Source organism: Erinaceus europaeus, chromosome 2 (genome assembly GCF_950295315.1).
Source record: "Erinaceus europaeus chromosome 2, mEriEur2.1, whole genome shotgun sequence".
In the NCBI taxonomy this organism is placed as follows: Eukaryota; Metazoa; Chordata; class Mammalia; order Eulipotyphla; family Erinaceidae; genus Erinaceus; species Erinaceus europaeus.
The window spans coordinates 30,238,577-30,259,387 of NC_080163.1; the positions used below are offsets into that span (position 1 = coordinate 30,238,577).

Here is a 20,811-nt window from a genome sequence, read left to right on the forward strand (position 1 = left end):
AGTTCAAGATAGTCAAACTAACCTCATTTTGTCATCTTTTCTTGCTTTGTCATTTAGTAATGTAATAGTACTTATGGCCCTTTAAAAGCAAAATTTTCTTCTTTAAAGCAGTATATGAAAATATTACATTATGTCAGTAATTAATAAATTGAAAACTTACTAGTAAAAAGTGAAAGAACTGTGCCCTAGCGACTTGGACAAAAATGACTCTTGTTTAAAATTATAAGAAACAAAGCCTGGGGCTAGGGAATAGCTGGGGCGGGGGAGGGCTTTGAATCTGATCCCCAGAACCAAGAGAAACAAGAACTCCAGGGATGGTGAAGTGATGTTTTACCTTTTACAATTTTTCCTATTTCTTTCTGTGTCTTTCTCTTTCACTTTTTTTTTTTTAATTGAGAAAATGAGTTGGGAGAGGTGATTCAATGATAAAATGCTTATGTGAGACCCAGATTCACTCTCTGGTAGCTCACTAAAAAGACAAAACAAACAAACAAACAAAAAAACAAAACAAAAAAAAACACAACGAAATACTGAGGGTATTCTTTAGGCTTAAAAATTCTTAGAAAAGTGAAAATTATTAGTAATAATAAGAGTAGACAAAAATTACCATTCATAAGTGGCACAGAAGTGAACAACAAAGCACCATGAAATTTGTTAAATAAACTTATGAGCAAAACTAAAAACATGAAGAAAGCAAAAAGCACAATAAGATTATGAATATATATCAAAAAAGCCCTATAGTACAATAAAATATCTTTGATGATAACTCAGGGAAGTTGGTTTACTAGTTAAGATAAAACTCACTGATAGTCTTCAAAATTAAAGAGAAAGCCAACACTACAAATTTAAGCATATGCATATGTAACACAGCAAAATGTCATGTTCAAACTGAAATGAGTCTTCAAAATATTCAATCTTTTCTTTTCAGCTTTGATTCACAAATCCTATAAAATGAACAAAGGATTCACATTCTGTCGAAGAATACTTGTTTCATGTTACTTGTGAATAAGCAAGTTCCCAACACTCAACCAAATATCCAAAACAGATGCCAGGAGTCTGAAATATACTGACTTAAGAGAATTTTCTCTTTTTTAATTAAAAAAATTTTTTTATAAAAATGACACACTGACAAAACCATAGGATAAGAGGGGTACAACTCCACACAATTCCCACCACCAGATCTCCACATCCCATCCCCTTCCCTGATAGCTTTCCCATTCTCTATCCCTCTGGGAGTATGGACCAAGGGTCATCATGGGACGCAGAAGGTGGAAGGTCTGGCTTCTGTAATTGCTTCCCCACTGAACATGGGCCTTGACAGGTCGATCCATACTCCCAGCCTGTCTCTCTCTTTCCCTAGTGGGGTGGGGTTCTCGGGAAATGGGGCTCCAGGACACATTGGTGGGTTTGTCTGTCCAGGGAAGTCTGGTTTGCATCATGGTAGCATCTGGAACAACTCTGTGGCTACACGAGCTCTAAAGCAGCTGTTTTTGTGAATCATAAAGGACCTTTCAAAACATCGTGTTCACACATGGAAAAGCACATGTTCTACTTTGCCACTGCCAAAGAAGCATTAATTACTGCCACCATGCACCCCCCCCAAGTGCTTGGGAAATATTCCAGCTATGTGTGTACCCATTACGGATTCTTTCTCATTGCTACCGGACTTGCTATATGTTTTCTTTCCATAGTCTCAAACATTTTCCCACCCACACAGCTGTGTGTGTGTGTGTGTGTGTGTGTGTGTGTGTGTGTGTGTGTGTGTGTGTGTGTGGTCTTTGTTAAGCCATCAAAGGGTCATCTTTTGTACATATATGTAAGCTTTCCTGCTAAAAACATGCTCCAAAAGCTAACAGATCAATGATATATACTCACTGACGCAACTATTTAATTATCAATCTCATAGTCACGTGGATCAACATAAGTTCTTATGTCTAAATCTATCCAGTTAAAAAAAGAAGGAAAGGGCAGGGGTAGATAGCATAATGGTTACACAAAGAGATTCTCATGCCTGAGGCTCCAAAGTCCCAGATTCAATCTCCGGCACCATTATAAGCCAGAGCTGAGCAGTGCTCTTGTTAAAAAAAAAAAAAAATTGAAAAGTGATGTCCCATGAGAATATACAGAAAGAAAGTACATTTCCCATATTAGGGAGCTACTCTCTTCCCTGATCCAGACTTCTGGTCCTTTTTTCAGCCATGACATCATCTGCTCAGACAATAACTTGGATCCACCTGCATATCAGGCTCAGGGGGGAGAGAGAGAGGGAGAGAGGGAGAGGGAGAAAGAGAGGGAGAGAGAGAGAGAGAGAGAGAGAGAGAGAGTGAGAGAGAGACAACGAGAGAGAGAGACAGAGAGAGAGAGAGAGAGAAACTAGTATAGCTATAGGCCCTTTGGAATATAACTAAAATATACCTACTAGCTATTCACAAAACAGACTCCTCCAACTCTTCATCTGCACTATTCCAGCCTTTAGGTTCATGATTAGTCAACAATTTGTTTTGCTTTATATGTTAACTTTCTTTTCAGCCACCAGGTTCCAGAGCTAGCATGATGCCAACCAGACTTCCCTGGACAGACAACCCCACCAATGTGTCCTGGAGCTCCGAGTCCCCAGAACCCTGCCCTGCCTGCCCTACTAGGGAAAGAGAGGCAGGCTGGGAGTATGGATCAACCTGTCAATGCCCATGTTCATCAGGGAAGCAATTACAGAATCCAGGCCTTCCACCTTCAGCATCCCTCAATGACCTTGGGTCCATTTTCCCACAGGGTTAAAGAACAGGAAAGCTATCAGGGGAGGGGATGGGATATGGAGTTCTGGTGGTGGGAACTGTGTGGAGTTGTACCCCTCTTATCTTATGTTTTTGTCAATGTTCCCTTTTCATAAATAAAATAAAAAAGAAAGTACAATGTAAACATCAAATATGCTTTCCCCTTTCTTCTTCCTTACTATTTTCTAACTTATCCCAGGTATAAAACATTTTTAAAAGTTTAGTAGAACTAGTTTAAAAATTACTCTTAAACACAGATGCATTCTACACACTATAAACTCCACATTTGCAAAGCAAATCAGTAAAGTCATGGGCCCCTTAGAATATACCTAAAATAGATCTATTAGCTTTTTCCAAAATGCAGATGCCAAATCTCATCTGTTATATTCTTGCCTTTAGGTTCCTGATTATTAAACAATATGTTCTTCTTTATATCTTAATGCTTTTTCAGCCACCAAGTTGCAGACTCTACTAGCATGCCAACCTGACTCCCCCAGGCAGACAACCTCACCAATGTACCCGGGAGACCCACCTCTCCAGAGCCCTGCCCCACTACGGAAAGACAGAAACAGGCTTGGAGTATAGATTGACCTACGAACACCCAAGTTCAGTGGAGAAGAAATAACAGAAGCCAGACCTTCCACTTTCTGCACCCCATAAAGATCCTGGGTCCATGCTCCCACAGAGTTAAAGAATAGGAAAGCTTCCAATGCAGGGAATGTGATACGGAACTGTGGTGGTGGGAACTGTATGGAATTGTACCCCTCTTATCCTATGATCATGTTGATATTTTTTAATTTTATAAATAAATTTTAAAAAATACACATCTGCTTTTGGAAATCTGATAGGGGAGTCTAGCTAAGAAGCATATTTCATAGTAAAAGACTCTTAACAAGATTTTTGTGATAGAAGGAACTCCAGGAAGCAAAAAACAAGGTCAGGTAGGTTCAGACTGACACTTTTCACAGAGACTCTCTGTAGCTTGTGAGGTCACCAGGGGAAAGATCTGTAGAAGATGAGCAGGTAGGAGGAGAAAGTGGATTTCTTCTTCTTTTTCTTTTTTTTTTTTGAAAGTAGACTTCTTGTCAAAGTTGAAATGATGATTTATTTAGTTGAGTAGTAAAGTCACATTGCAAGTTTCAGCAGCGGGGGGGGGGGTGGGGGACGTGGCACACAAAATATTTAGCTTATACCACAGCTACCCACAGAACTATAGGGAAAGAAAAACAAAACAACAAAAAGCAGTACATACACGTGTCTACTTTAATGCAGAACATCCTAAGCTGAAAGCCAGAGAATTGGCAATTTGGAAGAAACTATGTACCTCATTACTGCCAATTCCTTCCAAATAAACTTGTGAGGTAAAGCTATTTTTTTCAGTTTGTGCCTTTGTAATTATCTCAGAATAATTAAGAACAGTCCTAAGAATAAATCATTTGGTAGTACGATTTGTTTGAACATGAGTTCAAATGAAAAATTATATGTAAACAGAGAAAACAATTTTATTAAATGAAATTGCCATTGCAGATTATGAAGCAATTATAATTATCCCAATTTACAATTTATTCTTAATGTATATGTTTTTTTTTTAGATTTTTTGAAGTTATTTATTTATTAATGAGAGAGAGAATGCAGCAGAACATAACTCTGGCACATGCAGTGCTGGCACTTGAACTAGGGACCTCATGCTTGAGAATCCAGTATTTTATTCACTGTGCCACTTCCCAGGACATTGTATATTTTTAGGGCTTATGCCCAATTTAAGGGATTGTCAGTCTCACAATTCTTAAACACATTCTCAATACGAAAACCACACTTTCACATTATTCAGATTTCTTTTTTGTGCCATGCTTTCTTGTACTCCTACATAATATTAATAATAATGTTAATAATTCTGTTTTCTAAAAAAAAATTTTGATTTACACTTAAAGAGGAAGATGAAAAGTCAAAGATGCACATACCAATAGGAATACTACCTTATTCCTAATGTAGTAAAGATTGAGTATGGATCATTAGAGGGAGTGGGGGGAAACACTTTAGATATTCATTTGTTTTACAGATCCATGCATAGGCTTTGGCCTTACATAACTGATATTCTAGTATGGAAGAGACTCTAAAAAACAAGGAATTGGATAAATTAGGTAAGATATTGTTAAGTACAATGAAGGAAACAGAGTGGGGTGGGGGAGTGGAAGTGGTTAGACACATTAGATGTGCAGCCCACAGAGATGAAGAGGAGCTCTGGAGGAAGAGGATGCAGCCATCAGAATTAAGGATGTGCGATCAAGTAGAGAGAAGTGCAGAGGCAAAGGGTCAGAGGTGAGGCAGAGACTGCTTTTTTTTTTTTTTTTTTAGACAATAAGGAAGTTAGTATGGTCAGAAAACTGATTGAGGACAAGAAAGTATATAATAAGGTCACAGAGATGGCAGGGATCCTGTCGCATAATGTTCTCCAATTTAGGGAGCTCTTGAGAACTGTCTTTCAAAGGGGAAAGAAAACTACAGAGAGCAGGGAAAAGACATGAGTATCTTTGTGACTTGAGCAAATTACTAGCTCCTTTGGGATACTAGATTTATAAATTTTTGGACACTAAATTTATAAAAGGATACTGATAATCAGTTGTAGTCATCAGCAGTTATGATTATTGTTAATGCCAGGACATGCAAATAAAATTAAAATTTTATATTCATATAGACCTATACTGCAAATAGTGTATCAGAGATATGGCATTATTGAGAAATAAATAATTTGGGTCTGTTTTATTCTGCCAAGATCATATACTTACTGAGCACCAATAGAGATAAAATAGTGTATTCAAATTCATTAGGGTTTATTGTGGTTTCAATCAGAATAATTACTGATCCTGGCTCACTTCTTTGTCCTTAATTAGTCTGTATTGTGACTTTGCTCTTCCTGTCAACCTAGCCTTATTATTTTGTGTTCAGAAATGTGTAGCGATTCAGTAGTACTTATCAACTACACAGCAGTCATAGAAGGAATAGCTAGTTTCCAAGTTACATGTAGTACTTAAGTTTTCCACCAGCATCCACTGCTTTCTCACTCCCCCACACTTTTTTTCTCTTATTAACAGAATTCTGATTCTGTTCAAATTCAACTCCTCCCCCCAGGCAATTATGGCAACCCTCAGGCTAGTGACTGATTCAAAGATGGACATTTGTCAGTGCTGGTCAAAGAGGAAGGAAGAAAAAAATTCCCCGGATTCTTTTCAACAACTTTCATATTCAGCAAAAGGAGGCCTTGGAAGGGAGGGAGGGGTCATTTTCTGTGCAATACATATTGTCAAGCTTGCAAATGACATCTGAGTGACTGCAGTCACTTTAAAAACAAGAAGAGAAGCAGTTGTAGAATTAAGCAATTTTTGGAGGATGACAGAGTCAGAGAGATGAAAGGAACTGGTATCCCTGATGATGTCACTGTGCTGTTAAATCAATCAATCCTGTCACCTCCCCTAATTCTCCTTCCTTAATGTTTAGGGAAATGCAGTTGGGGGTCTTGTGTGTTGTGCCTAGCAACTACTATGCACAAAATTACCTCAACAGGAACATTTCTCTTTGCAAACAGCACTCATTTCATTATCTCTGGGAAGGTCCAGGGTTGGAATTCAGACCTTTTATCTAGCTTAGTGAATTACAACAATTCTAGATATGGAGTAGTATAGGATTTTAGCTGATAGAACTGGGACAGTTACTTGGAAAAGCCCAAGAGGAAGACACCCCAGATATTACAATAGGAAAATGGTACTTTGATGTGGGTTGCTGGTTACAAATGGTCTCTTGTCTTTGTCTTATTTCTATTGGCTGAAAGACCTAAATATAAGCCCCCTGCCACCATATAGGAGCACCATTCAAAAGGGAGGTTTCATCAGTGATAGAGCAGTACTACAGGATCTGTCCTCCTCCTGTTTTTCTTGTATTTTCTATCATTCACCTTCTGTCTGGAAAAAAGAAAAAAAATCACTGGTAGCAGGAGCCATGCAGGTATGAAAACTCAGCAAAAACCTAGGAGGGGGCAGGGAGCTTTGATTTTCACCTCCTACCTGCCTAGGACACCTATTTTGTTTTTTTTCTCCAAAACATAAGTAAATAAGACCTCTCACTGATCTTGTTCCACTAGGCTACCATTTCTGACCTTTTATCCAATTACAAAAATTTAGACGAGAACATGATAGGGCTAGCACAGATTCCAGACACAGACCAGAAACAACGTCACACTCTACTGAGACAAGAGGATTAGAAGGGGGAAGCAGTCCAGAGAAGAGACACAATATTGGGATTTGTCATGAGGAGGCAAACATGTCTGAGAAGAAAAAGGGGAAATATCGGGGGCCAGGTGGTGGTGCACCTGGTTGAGCGCACATATTACAGTGTGCAAGGACCCAGGTTCGAGCCCCTGGTCCCCACCTGCAGGGAGAAAGCTTTAAAAGTGGTGAAGCAGGGCTGCAGGTGTCTCTCTGTCTCTCTCCCTCTCTATCTCCCCCTTCCCTCTCAATTTCTGACTGTTTCTATCCAACAAATAAAGATTAAAAATAAAATTTAAAAAAGGGGAAATATCATACCCTTCAGAAGGCACTGAGTACTTTTTTTTTTAATCACATAAAGTTACTTTAAAGGCCTAGTTATATAAAACATTCATCTTACAAATAATTATAGATGGCAACTGACTGTAGAGGTAGAGATGAAAAGAAATTACTGGTTGGGTAGCTGCTAATAGGGTGGGGAATGAAGTAAAAAAAAAAAAATTACAGTGGCCCATGAGATTGTGCAGTGGTTAGAACATTGCACTTTCATGCTCAGGTTCTCTCTTATTAATAAATAAATATTTAGAGACAAAAATGCCGTAAATGGGGATGGCAAAATAGCTCACTTGCATAGAGTGCTGCTTTGCCATCTGTGCCATGTGCCATCTATGTTCAAGTTCAGTCACCATTGAATTAAATAATCCTTAAGTGATATGAGCCCCCACACCACCCCTTTTGGTCTGAAAAAGTCAGCCTGGAGTAGTGAAGTCTTGGAGATTAAAAAATAATAATAATAAATGTCTAATGGTTTACAATAAGTAAAAGAGCAGTATGGCTTAAAACCAAATCAACTATTCCAGTCTAATAAGCATTTTTTCCTACAAGAAAATTAGAAATTTAGCACATAATGGAGGCAGAAAATGTAATGCACACAGATTTCATAATTTTGTACAGTAGTTGAGAAACATCATTTAGAATATGGAATGAACATTATAACTAGTAAAAATCTGCTAAAAGGCCATAATTAAAACAGAATAGTAAATGGTGCCTTAGCTCTTGAAAGGGTCACTATCAGTATTCCATTTAATGCCTTTATTACTAATCTGCAGCAAAAATGAAAATTCATCCCATGTGAGGAAGGTATCTAACTGTGAGATGTTGTCAGGGGCAGGAAAGTGTTAGAAAAATTTATTATGAGGTTAGAAACAATATAACTTAAGAAAATACATCAGGAAAAGCAACTTGAAATACTAAAAATAAAAATCGAGTGAAATAAAGAAGAGGTAAGCAAAACTCACTAGCAATAATTCAAAAGGGAAAGAAAAAAACTGATAAACTGTTGATATAAATTACAATGCAATTACTAGCTTCATCCTCAAGGACCAAGAGAAATAGTTCTTTTGGTACAACAACCCACAGGGGCCTGGAAAGTGGCTCAGCTATAGAGCACATGCCTTCCGTGTGTGAAGCCCTAGATGCCAGCACCACACTTTAGCACCATGGACAGCACCACGGACAAAATGAACATCCATGGAGCTCCATGGATGGTGGTACAGTGTTTCTCTCTTTTTACTCTCCCCCCCCCCCGCCACACACCCCTGCCCCCACTCACACACAATGAAAATTAAATCAGAGTGATGATTCAGTGAAATTGTGCACACTGGGGGTTCTTAGTTCCCTAGTATTACTTTTTTATATATATTTATTTTTATTTATTTATTCCCTTTTGTTGCCCTTGTTGTTTTATTATTGTCATTGTTGTTGGATAGGACAGAGAGAAATGGAGAGGGGAGGGGGAAGACAGAGAGAGGGAGAGAAAGATAGACACCTGCAGACCTGTTTCACCGCTTGTGAAGCAACACCCCTGCAGGTGGGGAGCCAGGGCTTGAACCAGGATCCTTATGCGGGTCCTTGTGCTTAGCGCCCCCTAGTATTACTTTTTAAAAGGTATCAAAAAAGACATTGATCCACCTGTTCAGTTGTTTAAGTATTCCAAGTAGCCATATCTCTCTCTTCTTTATCCTGTGTATACCTGTTAATGGTTTTATTTATTTATTTTTTGCCTTTATTGGAGGATTAATGTTTTACATTTGGCATACCTTTGACAGTGAATACAGTAGTTTGTACATGCATAACATTTCTCAATTTTCCACATAGCAATACAACCCCCATTAGGTCCTCTGTCATCCTTTTCCAGGACCTGTATCTCCCCCCACACCATCTCCCGTTAATGGTTTTGATAAAAAACTTCATCTCATTGGTTGTAATGAATATGTCTATTGCTAGCAGAATCTCCTACTCTTGTTTCTTAATGATATAAAAAGCGAGCAGGAGGCGGCAAGAATGATTAGGCAGGTGAGGGTGAGGTTGGTGAAAATTAAGGCTTTGTGAAACTAATTACTTTTGTACTGTGTAAAGCTGTCAGAACAGGTAATGCTCCAGAGAGAAGCTGCATATTATGTTTTTTTTTTTCTCTTAACACCATAAAGGCACACTGGAGTGCCCTAGAAGAGTCTTTGGAAAATGGTCAGCAATGCAGTTACTTCCTGAGGGAAGAGATTAATGGTAGTTGATTATTATTTTTGAAAAATTTTCTCTCCTTTTTTTTTCCTTTCCCTTTTGTTGCCCTTGTTGTTTTAGTGTTGTTGTATTATTGTTATTGTTATTGATGTCATTGTTGGGCAGGAAAGAGAGAAATGGAGAGAGGAGGGGAAGGCAGAGAGGGGAAGAGAAAGACAAACACCTGCAGACCTGCTTCACTGCCTGTGAAGTGACTCCCCTGCAGGTGGGGAGCTGGTACGCCAGTCCTTGTGCTTCATGCCACGTGCGCTTAACCCGCTGCACTACCACCCAACCCCCAGTAGTTGATTATTATAGATTTTTTTTTTTTACAGAGTTCTTACCTAAAAAGAAAGGAATGAGAATCTTAAGGTAGAGAAAATATTGGCTTTAAATGAAAGAAGCTGAAGTTAGGAAAACTTAAAAGGTTAAGGAATATGGATTTTCTGTGAGAATCTCTATTAATCAAAGTAACATCTGTCAAATATAAAAGGAAGTAGAGAGCTAGGGAGATAGCATAGTGGCTATGCAAAGGACTATTATGTCTGAGGCTCCAAGGTCTTGGGTTCAATCCTTGCCACTACTATAAGCCAGAGCTGAGCAATGTTCTGATATAGGAGTAATCATCAAATTTCCTAATGATATTTTTCTTGGCAGGTATAAGAAGAAAATACCTATGTTAAGTGAGGTTTCATCTCCCAGATGAGACAGAAAATCAGGGTCCTGGATCTTTTATAGTCATTCAAAGCCCATTAAGACCTAACATAAAAGGACTACCTTCTAATGGCCCTGACCACAGGCATTTATGACTAATTCAGCTGATCCATAAATCCCACCTGGACACACGGTCTGAGCATAACCTCAGTAAGGGGCAGCTTTGAGGCAAGAACTAGTGCTTACTAGCTATCAGACTATGCCATAAACATGAAAACATAGGGGTGATTCCTCAACAAAAGGAGATTTTTGAATGAAAAATATTATGAAAGTTAGTCTCTGAGATTAAAATATGCTAAGTTTTTCTTTAATTTTTTTCTTAACAGATGTCAAGTTTCTGCATTATGCTAAATTTTGGATATCAACAGCTCCTGGATGCAGCACCATCTTGATCCCTTAAAGTCCCCTAAAACCTGCAGTGGGCAGAGAAAGGCACCAAAGTCTGGGGGTGGCAGTAGGGGGCAGGGGGGGTTAAATTCTTATCCTCACTGCTTCATTGTTTGCAATTGAAAAGATTACCTAGTTTAGTGTCTAGGAGAAAGTTTTGAAGAAATATATACTTTACCTTTGACTAAGGTAGGGAGTATGTTCATAATTTTACTAATTACAAGGCATCTTCATGTAGTACTCATTTCATAGCAAAAGGCTTTCAAAAGGACCGTATTTTGCTCATTTGAAATATGTGTGTATATTTTTGCATAAAATATACTTGGCAGCTGCTAACATAATTGGATGGCTACGTCTTGCAAAAACTTGATTTCTTTTTAATCAAATTTTTAGAAACATACTGAGTTTCTTGCCAGTGCTGCAATAGTGAGCAATAAATACATCATTAGATCAACAGTGGTTTGATGATGGATTACTCAAAAGATAGTTTAGCCAAGAAGAGTAAGTCCAGAAGTCTCCTTGTGCAAAGATTAATAAAAATATAGTTTAAAACATAGATTCTGAATTAATGTAGCAGGAAAGAAAGTACTGCAAAACAAAACAGAGCAGTCATGGGTTTATGATGTAGCAATATTGATCCCAGGTTTTCCTAAGTACTCTAGAGCAGTTCCATTATTCTATATGCTTCTTATTAGACCCAGAAGTAAGAATATATAATATATACCAAAGGAAGGCCTGTTCCTATAATAAATTATTTAAAGGTAGAAGAGTAAGCAGGTTGTGGAGACAATATAAACCAGAATCAATGCCCCAAGAAACCCCAAACCATCAACACCTCTATAAATTTCTTACCGCCTTGTCTGGCATTTTATAGAAGGTATTCTCCCCCCACCATTATCTTTATCCCACACTGACCCTTCATCCTTTGCCTTTTCTCTTCTTAGAACTTAACATTTTTCTCCTGTATTGCAGGACAGTGTTATCAGGAGAGTGTATGTAAAGCTACAGATGAGTGCATCTGTCATTTTATTCATATGAATCTTAGATTTCCCATAGAGTCTATAAGCTGGAGATATCTAATATGATGCACTTATCAACATGACTTGAGTATTACCCTTCATTTTTATATAGCTTAGTCACTGTTTCACAGTAGAGGATGTTAACAGATCTTAAAACTAAAGTGAAGGCAGGAACTTGAGGGGTCATTTTATTTTTTATTATTTTTATTTGTTACTAGTAGTCTGTTACAAGACTGCAAGATTACAGTGTATAGTTCCACGTCAAACCCACCACCAAAGTTCTGTATCCCCACCCTTCCACTTCCCAGAGATAACCACCACAGTTCTCATAAGTCTTACTGTTTGCTTGCTTCTATTTTGTTTGTTTGTTTTTTGGCAGGTTCATGTAAATCAGATCTCTAGATTCCACATATGAGTGAAACCATCTGGTAGTAGTTGTCTTATTTCACTAAGCATAATCACCTCCAGTTCCATCCATTTGGTCCCAAAGGATACAATATCACCTTTTTTTGATTGCAGAGTAGTATTTCATGGAATATATACCCCATAACTTCTTTAGCCAGTCATCTAATGATAGGCATTTAGGTTGCTTCCACTCTGACTACTGTGAACAACGCAGCTATGAACATAGGGGTACATATGTCCCTGAAGAATCACTTTAGAGGAGAAAGAGTGAAAATGACTAAAATTTAAGTACTAGGAGGTACTTAAAAGACAGACTGACTTGAAAAAAATGAATTTTTATATGTAGATTTGCCATGGTTAAAAGTTATAAGGAGGTGCCATGGTTAAAAGTTATAAGTTATAAGTAACTTATAAAAGTTATTTGCCATGGTTAAAAGTTATAGCACAGCGGGTTAAGCACACATGGCACAAAGCACAAGGACCAGCGTCAGGATCTCGGTTCGAGCCCCCGGCTCTTCACCTGCAGGGGAGTCACTTCACAGGCGGTGAAGTAGGTCTGCAAGTGTCTAACTTTCTCTCCCCCTCTCTGTCTTCCCCTCCTCTCTCCATTTCTCTCTGTCCTATCCAACAACAACAAGAACAATAACTACAACAACAAGGGCAACAAAAGGGAATAAATAAATAAACATTTAAAAAATTTTAAAGTTATAAGGAGAAAAGAATAGAAGACTTGGAAAGAAACTGTCAAATGAAAGTTAGATATTTAGAGTATAACATGGTTAAAAAAAAAAGAATTGTTGCTTAGAAGTTTGCAATGACCTGTGTGGCCCAATTTCACAAAAAGTATCATTCTACAATATATTTTTTTCTAACTTGGCACACATTTGTCGCACTCTGTAATCTGGGGCTCTGATTATACCTAGTCTATTAAATTTTTCTAGGTCCATAAAGTAATATAGACGTTGGCAACTGAAATATAAGCAACTCTATTTTTGCCAGAGTAAAAACATTAGTTGCAGTATGTGACTCAATAGACAAACACTTAGGTCTGAAATGCTAGTCCAAAGAATTTTCATATAGGTTTTATTGTCACAGTACTGTCAGCAAATTATTTTTCATTCTGTGCTATAGTTGACTAGTTATAGCCAGATTTATTGAACCAATTATCACATATGGTGGTTAACTTTATTTTAAAAAAATGTTCCAAGGTCACATACCATAAAAAAAAAAAAACAACAACCTTTTAAAGAAAGAGGTCAAAAAAAGATTCAGATGATATGAATGACTAAGTATAACCAATCATACCATATCACCAAAAGGCTAAATAAGAACAATCCACTATGCAACTTCTCATTTATTGATGTCATGTTTGAATATGAAAGACCAGATATAAATATTACTACTCTTCTGTTGCTGTTGTTTGCTCATCTGTAACAATGTATAAAAAAAATCATCCTACAAAAAGACTTAAGATAAGTGAACTATAAACACGCCTGCCAACTACTTAAAACAGAAATTGCTCTGTAATAGTCTCAGTAACGATCCAGTGGCCTGGAACAATTCAAGTTCATTGTTCCAGTCTACCTATGTCCTTTTGTCATCAGGGTAGTAAATATTCCTTGAACTTCTAACCTCTGACAAGTCATTTCATTTTTAAGAACTTGCATGACAGAAAGCAGAAAGGTCAACAACAACTTCTGAGATTCTCCTTTAAGCCTTACATGGGAGCATTAAATTGAGAATTAGGACAGTTTGAAAGAGGAGAGAAGAATCCAAATGTTATTGCTGAAACTACAAATTTGAAAACTAATTGAAGCTGGGCTGGAGAGACAGCATAATGGTTATGCAAAAAGACTTTCATGCCTGAGGCTCTGAACTCCCAGGTTTAATCCCAGCACCACCATAAACCAGAGCTGAGCTGTGCTCTAGGCCCTCTTTTCCTCTTTCAGTCATCAAAAATAAATAAATAAAATATTTATAAAAACTAACTGAAAATAGTAATGAATCAAAATTCATTCTAATTTTGAAAGGAGAGGTGGCAAGTAATTCTCAACCCATATCTCTGTAAAGCTGAGAAAATCTACCTACCTATAATTGAACAGCTCAAAATACTTTCGAGATGAATTTCTGAAAGGAGAATGCCTAGGTCTCTGGATGAGTGGCCTGGGATACTTTCCAGATCATTAAGTAAAATAACTGCTACTTGCTGTGTCCCCCTGGCCTTGGATAAGCTTGTACTAGCACTGCTAAAGATTTAGCCTCCAGGGGCCTGGTGGTGGTGCCCCTGGTTGAATGTACATGTTATAGCGTGCAAAGACACAGGTTCAGAGCCCCTGGTCCCACCTACAGAGGGAAAGCTTCACGAGTGGTGAAGCAGTACTGCAGGTCTTGGTCTCTCTCTCTCTCATTCCCTTCCCTCTCAATTTCTGACTATCTCTCACCAATAAATAAATAAAAATTAAAAAAAAAAGATCTAGCTTCCAAGCATGGAATTCAAAGGTAAAACTTGCACTGGGTATATGGTATATTGCAGCGAAATCAAGAACTCAGGGAGGGGACTGAGGACATCAGGATGGTGATAAAGATAGACTTGGGTAAGTGGCATGTAGACACCTAACATCAGGAAATTGAGGAGATAAGAAAGAGGCTGTATCCATGTGTCAACTACTGTCCTGTTAACCATTATCGCCCCCCCCCCAATAAGATGACTTTTTAAAGTCAAAGATGGCTCTCAGTGACTGTGATTCTGCTAGTCTTCTAGCAGAAATGCCCAACAACATGAGTCAGAACTGGCAGAGGCATCTCAGAGTACCTCAGGACATACTAGACATAAGAGTAGAGAAGGGAGGAACTAACTAGACTGGGGAGGAATCGTAAATTACCTTGTTTCTCCAGACAGGGAATTAGAATTGGGAACAATCTGGAATAGGAATAATTGAGGACTCCAAAACACTTCTGGACACAGGACAAAAAGAGTCATTGTTGGGGACAGAGAATTACAGTATTACATACAAATTTTACAAGGCCTGTAAACGTCACCTGGAATTTTTTGGGGGGGAGGGGAAATTTGTCCTACTCTTGTCCCTTTCCCCTTCTCCAATTCACAGACTTTGTTCCTTTATATAATAACTATCATTGAAATTTTCCTCAAAATATGATGAAGGGATCCCTGGAATCAGATTAAATTTGGGGTGAATGTTAAATAATTTAGACTGGTGGGGAGAGATGGCTCATTTGGGTTGAGTGGATTGCTTATTTGCATGAGGACACAAGATCCCAGTACTGCATATGATGGTGTGGTGCTCTGGTCTTGCTCTCATAAAAATGAAATTTTAAATATTTTATAAAAATATAGATCTAAATCCAATCCCAGACTCCTGAATTAAATCCTAGAGTTTGGAGTCTATTTCATAAAGTGAATTTCTAAAGAGCAACCTGACTAAGATGATCCACAGCAAGGCAGGAGAATTCTTGCCTATGTGGCCCATGAGGAATTTACAGACACTTAGAGATCAGGGATTTGCATATTTCCTTCCAAAAAATGAAAACAATACTTCCTGTCATGAGTTCTTAAGAGTGATTCTAGTTTATCTTCCCTCATGTAATGAACAACATTATTAAAATGTAATTATGAGCATAATGTTATTGGGAAAAAATATCAACTACGCTTCTCAAAAATATTGCCTTTACTTTGTCATCACAAGTAATTATGCTATTAAAGGAATTTATAGTCTTTTTAAGTATCAGTCATTTGGCTACAGGAACCTATTAAGCTGTTATACTCATCCCATACCCTGTTAGTCATCAAGACTTTTTGTGATAAAGTTTTGATTGTTCTTTGAAATTATAAATTGTGAACCCCTGCAGCTAGTGATTAGACTGAATATAAATTTATATCCACGCTATAAATTTCTAAAACATGTTTGTTAGAATTATTAAGATCATCTTAACTCTAGTAGATTATCCTCTGAAATAAAGTCATTTACTTCCATTAGGATGGGATTTTTTTTGTGTGTATGTGTACAAAACAATTCAGTTTGAGTGTATTATCTCTTAAGAAGCAAAAGGAAACAGTTTCTGATATACATGCTACTGCAAAGCAGTAAACCAGTGCTGCATGGTATGTGATAGGCACCACATTTCTTTTCTAGACTGCTTTTTCCTCCTATAAACTCCCCTCCCCAAACAAAGCTATAATTATTCACAAAATGTAGTTTGCCATTTCTGAAGAGTTAAATAGTCCTCTCTAAGCCACAAGTTCAGGGTGAATGTTGATTGAAAATAGGACTTATGATTCATGCTTTGTTTGCATGTTATTTCTACTAAGGGTTGCCCCCTCTCCACACTTCACTCTAGTGCTCTGACTGATAAGTACTTACTATGTTTGGGTTGACTGGCGGCTGCTAAGCTATAAAACAGGAACAAGGAATCTGCATAGATTGGTACTGAACTGAATGATCATAAAGTTCATGGACACACACATACACTGATCCAGACAGAATAGGCAGATCCAGGCACACTTTTACACACACACACACACACACACACACACACACACACACACACACACACTCATTATACACTCTGCAGATCAGAGGGTCAATCTCTTCACCCTGGGGAAGCTCAAGGCTGAATTTTCTCCTTCATATACTTATCATTCACCTAGTCATTTCTTTTTCTTTGTTGTTTGTCTCTGGGGGATTCACTGCTTCAGGCTTTTTTTTTTTTTTCTCTCTCCATAGAGATAGAGAAACACAGAGTGAAAGAAACCACACCACCAAAGCTTCCTTCAATGTCATGGATACCAGACTCCAACGTGGGTCTGACACATGGCAAAGCAGTGCACTATCCAAGTGAGCCATTTTGCAGGCCCTCATCTATTGATTTTATGCACACAAGTTCATAGACACATGCACATCTATATATGAATATACATAGCAACGTTTTATGTATTTCCAAAGATCAAAACAGTCCCAAATTCTGTACTACCTGGCACTCTCATAATTTCTCATTCACATCTAAGGAGAATTACAAGAAACTAAATTGGGTTCACACATACTATAAACCACATGTGTATAATGGCCCTCAGAACAAGTAGCTGTTTTTAACCTCTCATTATTAAGAGAGAGAGAAAAAAATCTTCCCTAGACTGAGTAGTCACAAAGGAAGTATCAGGTTTAACCTTGAATCCTCTCCTGTCAGTTCCTGTCACAACTTCATCACTTAAAACACACAGGTGCTCTAACAAAATATGAGCCCACTGGCCTGGTGGTGCTCCCTCTCACAGTGTAGTCTTGGATTCTCCCAGGATCCTGGCACTAGTTAGGTCGCAGTACCCCCACCCCCTGTCCTCTGTCACCCATCACGACCACCACCACCACACCTTCCTCACAAAGTCCTTGGGACACACCTTGCAGGTGGATGTGAAGGTCTGAGCACCACTTGAGAAATGCCAGTGCAAGTAAAGTAATTGCAAAGTTTAATATCTCCGCTGTCACTTCCTTTCCGTGACTGCAAAGCACAGAAGCCCCGGCTACAGAACCAAGGCTGCTCACTTAAGTTCTCCGGTCGCTTAATTAAGATCCTCGGGGCACCGGCTGATCACAGACTTGGGCTGCAGATGTGACACGGACACCGCGCCCGCGCCGGCCGTCTAGGAGCAGCTGGAACCGCTGGAACCGCTGGAACCGCTGGAACCGCTGCCCTGCTCCCCCGTCTCCCTCCCCCAACCAGCGCCGCCGAGCGTGTGGCCGCCGCGGAAGGTCCGGGGTAGCTCCCTTCAGCCCCATCTCACAGTGACAGTCGCCACTCGCCAAGTTCTCACTAACGCAGAGCCTCGTCCCGGACCGAGTCGCGACGCTTAGGAGCAAGAAGTTGGGGAGCGGGTCGGTTGGCAAAGTGTAAATCCCGCCCGGTCCTGCCCTACCCCGCAGCCGCCGCGCTCCGGCTGGCCGACCTCCGCGCGCCGCGCCGCGCCGCGCCGCGCCGGGTCCCACGGGCTCGCTGCCGCCCAACAGCGCCGCGAAGAGCCGCTCGCCCCGCGCGCAGACACTCACCCTTCTCGCCGAGTCCCGACCGCAAACCGACGCCCGTGCAGCGGGTCCCGAATCCCAAGTTGCCTGGAACTGGCGACTGTTCTCACCCCAGCGGTCCGGGGCACATCGGTTTGAGCACGCTACCTCAGGAGGTGGAGTAGGGTGGTGGGTGGAGTGGAGTGGAGTATGATCAGCCCGGCTGCCGCCCAGGCTCAGCAGCCGCCCCGAGCGCGCTGACAATTCAAGGACCTGCTCGGCGAATGAGGCGGGCGGCCGCGCGCAGGCGACCAGCTTAGGAGGGAGGCGGGGCTGGGAGGCGGGAGGGGCGGGGCGCCCTGACAGGTGACTGACGCAGCGCGCAGCCAATCGCAGGAGCACTGGGGTCCCGGGAGGCCGCGGGCGAAGCCAAGCGACCCGCCTCATCTCACCGTCGTCTCCAATCCTGGTTGTCCGGAGCTGCCGGGGCGACGCCCCCGGGGGCTGGGAATTTGCTGGATGTGAGGGGCTGTGGCTGCTGAAGGGCCCTGAGAGGGCGGCTGCCGCGGGACCCGGCTGCCTCAGGACCCTTGACTTGAGAGAAGCTTGGGCGTGTTTGGGGCCCCCGGGAGGGCGCGCTGTGGAACTAGAAGCCCCGCGGAAGCGCGTGTGGACGGCGCCCCGGTGCCTGGTGCCCGCGGGAGGAGCGGAACTTGGCTCCTTTTAAAGGAACGGGTCCCGGGGGTGAGACCTGGACGGGATCGCCCAGCCACGGCGGAGGCCCGGGACTGGGAGTTGCAGGCTGCCTGGAAAAGGCTCCGCAAAGCTCGGGTCAAGTTCATTACACGTCCCCGCCCCTGCCCCGCCAGACCGCGGGAGACCCTACCAGGCGCCTGGCCTCCCTTCCCCATCCAAGGCGCCCGGGACACTTGGTTCCTCCCCGCGGTGGGCCCGGAGCCCCCCTCTTCCTGCTGTTGCACTGCTGACCCCTGAGCCCACAAAGACTCCAGAGGGGGCCCCAAACGCCCCCTCACCCTTGGCTATCAGGAACGCTGCAGAGCGAGCTAATGGCATTTGTCCAACTCTTGCCCCTTCCCCCTTCTCCAAGTCCCCAGACAGACGGGCACTGAGCTCGGGAGACCTTCCCAGAGCGGCGACCTGCGGAGCCAGAGCGCAGGATCCGTCGCCTGTGGGCTCTGCAACTTCTTGTCCAGCTGTCGATGGATGTGCTGCTTTTCCAGTCTTTATGTCTTTATTTATTTTAAGCCCTGTTCCTGGCTGTGCAGCACTTATATATGTGGATCTGTGGGTATGAAGCAGACTGGGTGTTATTGGCCAGTCAGGTCTCGAATGTAAACAAAGCCCCACACTGTACACTGTAGGTGAGACTGCACCTGCCAAAGGTAAGCCCCCAACCTGCGATAGTAAAATAAAAGTTTCCATAGGAGGAAAAGGTGTGCTTGGACACAAGCCTTCACCAGTTATCATTTTTCTCACGCAAACTGCAGAAATACCAAGGGATTTGTTAGCCTGATGGCAGCCAGCCTCTGCAAATGTTAAGGCAATGAGGAACCAGTCACTGTAAGGACTTGCATCTTTGCCCACCTCCTGAGAAACCTCTGATGAGAGTCATGAGCAAGAAGGAAGGCAAATATCCTATAGCTGGGAAAGAAGGGCCAAGGGAGATAGAGTACTGGTTATAAAAAAGACATTTATACCTGAAGCACCAGAGGTCCTAGGTTCAGTCCCACACCACTATAAGCCAGAGGTAAGCAGGGCACTGTTAATTAGGAAAGGAAGAAAGAGAAAAGAAATAAGATTGCCCCAGCATCTCTCAGATGAACTCTGACCTGGATTGAACTTCAGATGGTGTCTTCTCAAATCCATGACTGAAGCGGGTGGGGGGGAAGCTTGTAAGGCAGACTGTCCTACAAGAAAACCTGTGTTCAAACAGTCTTTAGTATCTGCAACAATACTATCAGTTTTGTAGAAACTGCATATATTTAAAGCCTTCTTCATTCTGGTATAGGCTAGAAAACCATTTGATTCAATTCCAAGAGTTGCTTAGCATGCTGCTTAATGGCCTGGAGGAATGACCTTTGTCACAGGAATTAAATATAGAGACCACATGAATTAATATATACCACATCTCTCAGCTCAGGTTAGAATGTGAGGATAAGAAGATAAATATATTTCCTTAGTTTTCTTTTTTTAAACTCCTGGATGTAACTAGGGGAAAAGTTTGCCAACACTGTGTATTATTTTAATACCTTGTGAAGGGTTTTCACAGATGCTAATGATTATTTTAAAAATCACCTTGGTAATGGGAACCAAACACTGTTGAATATGCTTGCTGTAATATTTATGTTAGATAATGAAAAAAGGGAAATAGGAAATTTCTGTACATGAAATAAATTAGAGTTGGAACTGGGTGGTGGTGCACCTGGTTGCATGCACATGTTACAATGTGCAAGGACTTGCGTTTGAACCCTCCATCCCTACCAGCAGGGGGAAAGCTTTGCAAGTGGTGAAGCAGTGCTACAGGTGTCTCTCTCACTCTACATCTCCTCCTAACCTCTGGATTTCTGACTGTCTCTATCCAGTAAGTAAAGATAATAAAAACGTTTTAAAAAGAAATAAATTAGAGTTAAACAAGTGATTTACATGTGCCAAATTTCAAGGTTCA

The 20,811-nt window shown here is 40.8% G+C and overlaps 1 protein-coding gene across 1 annotated transcript in view; it reads right to left on the reverse strand.

Annotated features, from left to right (window-relative positions):
- The window catches only part of MARCHF3 (membrane associated ring-CH-type finger 3), a 194,892-nt gene extending 176,491 nt beyond the window's left edge, over positions 1 to 18,401 (reverse strand). The window contains exon 1 of the mRNA XM_007527809.3: positions 18,171 to 18,401. The gene's annotated coding sequence lies outside the window, so the exon portion shown is untranslated. The remainder of the gene's footprint in view (positions 1 to 18,170) is intronic.
- Positions 18,402 to 20,811: the final 2,410 nt, after the last annotated feature.